The sequence below is a fragment of the Cupressus sempervirens genome, chromosome 11 (assembly GCF_028749045.1).
Source record: "Cupressus sempervirens isolate cs-2001-9-10 chromosome 11, ASM2874904v1, whole genome shotgun sequence".
NCBI classification, from domain to species: Eukaryota; Viridiplantae; Streptophyta; class Pinopsida; order Cupressales; family Cupressaceae; genus Cupressus; species Cupressus sempervirens.
In genome coordinates this window covers 284,715,897-284,721,270 of record NC_143128.1, presented here as the reverse complement: position 1 = coordinate 284,721,270, position 5,374 = coordinate 284,715,897, and positions in this window count along the sequence as shown.

Sequence of the window (5,374 nt, the reverse complement as noted above, 5' to 3'; positions counted from 1 at the left end):
TGGTCATCTTGCCAAGAACTACATGAATACTGGTAGAATTGAAGATGAGAAAAAAGAAAAACTGATAACATCTGAAAATATATGAGACAACAATGGGTTTCTAAGTTTACCGAGGATATAAGTCCAAGCAATGATCTAGTCACTCAAGATTTGGGTGACTCTATAATTCTACTTAAGTTCTCATAGAAGAAACTGGAACTATGCTATCAAAGAAGACATCCAAAATAGTTCTAGAGTGAAAGAGAAAAATGATCCAAATTAGTATCCAGATACAAAGGGATCACCGAGTAAGTGTCTATTGAGTTATCTTCTCTACTGAGTGAGGTTGGGTCACAGACTCTACTAAGCAAGGTTAGGAGTGATAAAGATGTTCATGGCTACTAAATCATGAAGACTTCACCGAGTGTTCAATACAAGCGTAGTGGATGATAGTTTTTCAATATGATGTTAGTCTATCTACCTTTGTACTAAGCATTTATGGAGAAATTTTAACAAAAAGCATGAAATTGAAGTAATTTCCTATTGTGAAATTTTGAGTGCTATTGTGAAGTGTGATCTTCAGAGCTTCCAAGTGATTTGAGCAAATCTTAGATAAAAGTTTTCAAATTCCTTCAAACCCTACTGAGTGAAGAAATAATCAAATAGTAGTAAGGTCAAGTGAGGATCTAACATGTTGGTTCATTGAGTGGAGCAGAAAGCACCTAATTTCAAGCACACTCTTGCAATCGATGAAACCCTAGATTTGAGTGGAGCTCAATCTCAAATCCATCCAAAGGCACTTTTGGTTAATGATATTTACACTCATTTCAAGTGTGTTATTCAAGAAATTGGAACATTGGAAATGGATGATGCCCTAGGTCAGCTATGTGTAAATAGAGTTTTGAAACCAGAGCACCAACATCTAGAAACCAAAGGATTAAGTCAAATCCCTCACATGCCCCATGAATTTCAAGTTAATTAGATTAGGTTTATCTTAAGCCAGGTGCATAATGGTTAGTTGTGGTTAGAGCAACTAGTGTTAATCACAAAGAAGATGATTCACTGAGTCACTAGCCTCCCAATGCTTGCCAAAGCCAAAATGATAAAAACCCTAGGTTAGTCAAAGTTGGAAAAGAAAACCCTAGTAGAATGGGACAACAGAGGAATGAAAATCAGCAATGTTTCTAATATTGAACTAAAGTTTGGTATTCATGTCATTACATATAAGATATATAGCTCTAGTAGGTTAAATAGTGTGTCATGTGAAGCTATGGACTTGGCATACAAGGTGGTAAAGAACAATTTGTCATTTGACCTCACCAAACTATTACTGAGACAATTCAACAAGAACATGGAAAGCATAAGAACTTCAAAGAATAACCCATCTAAGTTCAATTCCTTATTGAATTGTCTATTCTTTTATGTTCATAAATTCTTTATTTCTAAAGGCACTATAGTATGGAGAAAAGATGTGCCTGTGCTTTATCAAATAAATGAGTATATTGTAGAAATGGGTGAAAATTATAATAGTATTATGGACAATTATTTTGATGTATTCAAAGAGAAAATGAAAAATAGGTTCTAAATCCCCAAGAAACTAGTTGAAGACTATAATAATGATGTATGTTTCATAGTGGATTGTGACAAAGTCTACATTTAGGCAGTTAAGCCTAGAATTTCATGGGTAAAACTTCTTGGTTATGAGGTCAATATTAATGAAACCAAAGATATTATTGAAGCCCTTGTTAATGAGCCAATTGATCATAAGGCTATATATTTCAAAACATATGATGAAGCCAAAGCTAGGATTGAACTTGAGATAAAACTTCCTCAAGCGATGAACAAAGGGAAGAAAGGAATTGCAAAACTAAAATCCAGTTCAACCCTTTTGTTAACTGAGGGTAAAGGAGAAGATGAAGAAGTAGAGGATGTTGAAGTAGAGGAGGAAAAACCTAAAGAAGAAGAGCCACTAAAGAAGAAAGGCAAAGTGATTATCACCAAGCCAGCCAAGCCATCCATTGTAGTTTTTGCAAGGAGATCTTCAAGGAAGAAGTCTAACAAGGAAGGAGGAGACATTATATTTAGAAAACCTCCACCCACCTTCCAAGATAGATTAAAGGATCTGGAAGCAAGGGCAGGAATAAAAAATTTCAAATCATTAAAATATGAGATTAGGATAATAGAGGAACAGAAGTAGATTGAAGACCTGGTGTTGAATAAAATGGGTAAGTGAAAATACTCACTAGATTAGCTCACTTCTCAAGTTTTTAGTGAGCTATTGGACAAGATAAGGCCAAGATGGGATTTTTCTATGCAAACTATTAAGGACTTTGAGCATGTTGTTAGGAATACAACAAACACTTGTCCAAGAATATTTATTTGTTACATAAGCCAAATGATTTTCCAATCAATGTCAAAGATGATGATGATGAAGAGGATAAGGAGAAAGATGAAGAAGAGAATGTTGAAGAAGTAACTCATTTTGACAATAAAGAAGATGAAGAGGATCAAGGAAAGAGGCTACCAAGGAAGCAAAGCCAGATGATGAGGAGACTGATCTTGTCAAGATAGCTATAGTAGTCATTGCCTCACTTTCTCACTCTCCAAGAAAACCAGTAAAAATATCAAGTACGGAGACAACCCCAACAAGTTTGATTGTGACCATAAGTGCCAATCCAATCGTCCAATCACTCTTTGCTCCTACTCAGCTCAACACATCACTGACAAAAGTGACTTCCACTTCATCTACCAACCTATAGATTCATCCTTCATCTACCAAGTTGAGTACTTCAATTTTGACTTCTTTAGTTTTGACTTCTCCAATTTTGAGCACTTCAGTTTTGAGTACACCAATTTTGAGTTCTTCAGGTATTTTTGTAAATATTCCTTCAGTAAGTATAGTATCAATTTTCATAGCTAGTCCTAGCATATCTATAATTGTTTCTATTATAGGTACAAAAACAATAAGTGTAAAGATAGTTGAGCCCAAGGTTCAACCAAGTACACCATTTTTGAGTAAAGGAAAAGAGTTAGAGGAAGATATTGATTTCTATGAGGAAATTGTCATCCCAAATTGGGACATTTCCAAGTTCACCTAAGACCAAATGTAGTTATTTGGTGAACTCCTCCAGAAAAAGGCTAGAAAATAGAAACTAAGAGAGGAGAGAGATAAGGAATTTAAAATAATTAAAGATGTAAAGAATATTTTGGCAGAGGCCATAGGTATTGAGGTTGACTCTTCTTAGCCAATTTTTATTAGCTAACAGAGGCAGAACAAAAATTCAATGAAGACACCAAGGGATAAGAAAAGTTAGTACAAAAAGAAGAGAAGAAATTTGATAATAAAGTGATGGAGCACATTGCTCAGTAGATAGCCATTCATCAAGTAGAACTCTCTACAATTTTGGGCAATTTAGAAGCATCTTGTACAAACGTGTCATCACTTTTTGGAAAGCTTTGTAATGTTTCTGAATTTACAAAAGAAATAAAGGAAAAATTGTCCAAAATAGATGAAGATTTGAAAGCTAGTGCTCAACAGCTGCAACTTGACCCTAGTTCAAGCTCTGCACAGTTTCAAAGGATAAGATTATTAGATATGCAAGAAGAACTTCTTAGAGAAGAAGCAAGAATAAGATCCACATTGATTGATATTCAAAATATGATTCTTCCCATCATGGATGCATTACAAAAACATATTGTACATTCAAAAGCTCTCATCCATGAAAATAATTTCTCTGTTGCAGATCATATGATAGAACTATCAACAAAAGTCCAAGTTGCACTTCACACATACAAGATTCTGTAAGACAATTGGGATAGAACCTTGGCGATTATTCTCAAGTTAAATTTAGATTCTCTATCTCATTTTGGTGTTACTATGTAAATTATTAGAATAAATCTTTGGCATTAATGTCAAAAAGGGGGAGAAAAGATATATTGGAGAAAGCCATATGTTATGGGGGAGATTATGCAATAAGTTGAAAAATCAATGAGGGAGTAAGATATGTACAAAGAGATATATTGTATATGGCAAGAAGATGTATAGTATACTGTATGAAGGAGCCTTACCATGTACAAATATATCCCTTAAAAAATCAATTAAAAAAAATCTCAAAAATAATATACTCTACCAAGCTAGTATTACAAGGTGCTGGATAAAAGGTATTCAAGAAACTTTTTGAATTCAATTTTGGCTGATAAGTGTTTTTGTCACTAATGCCAAAGGAGGAGATTGTTGACATATTAGTCAAGTTTTTTATTAGTGACACACACTTATTTAGATTGTATATAGCTATCGAGCTTATTGTACAACTATCGATGTTTGCCAAGTATTTTAGTTGTTACTAAGTTCTACAATTGCTACCGAGTCCTTTAGACAAATCTTAGTGGTTACCAAGCAGTCAGAGTTATAGTAAAGATTAGCAGGGTAAACTGTGCATCTTAGTATATGTCGAGTTTACCAGTGCAAGCCGAGCTATGTAGTGTTCACCTAGTTAGTTCGTAGTGTATGTGATGCGAGTCCAGTGTTAATCGAGCTTCCTAGTGTTAACCAAGTGACTCAATTTATACCGAGCTCAAGGTGAGAATGTTTACCAAGTCATACAATGTAAATCATGAGACTCAATTTATATGAAAAGTTTCACAGTATCTACCGAGTCACCAATGTAGACCGAGTTTAGGACTATTTGGAAGTGATTAGTATGGACTGAGCTTCTATGTCTACCAAGTGCATGATGATGCCGAGCATTCACAGTGGATGCCAAGTATCAGAACATCATCGAGTTAGTCTTCAGAACTTGAATGTCTTCATGTAGGCCAACTTTGTAATATTTGTGGTAACTTGTATTGTGGCCAACTTTTTAATTTATATATTTGGATTGATATATATAAGTAATGCATTGTATCATATCCAAAGTGCAAGTAAGAATATATGTGTGTGAGTATGAAGATGTGAATGCAAATTAAATTAGAGAAAAGAAGGAGTGAATTACTAAGGCTACAATAGTATAAGGAGCAACAAAGTCATATCTATCATAGCGAGGTGATAAGTACTTAAAGGAATCTCATTTAGCAAATCAAGTTGCAAATCAGAGGTCATCTACTATTTCATCCTAACAAGTGGATTAGTCAAATCTTTTCACAAGGTAGACCTAATAGTCTTTTGCAAATCTTTTTACCAAGTGCATGCTTAATTGTATGTTTATAAATCCTTTCACAAGGTGGACCTAGTAGTCCTTATTGCTCCTAATAGGGTAGATCATTAGAAGTCATCAATGTAAGCTTTAACATGCTAACTTTATACTACAGTACTAAAGTTGTGGATATCATCCCCACCCTAGTTTTACTTTCTATTTAGAAGGTTTGTAGGTCACCAAATATTTGTGTCTCAGTGTTA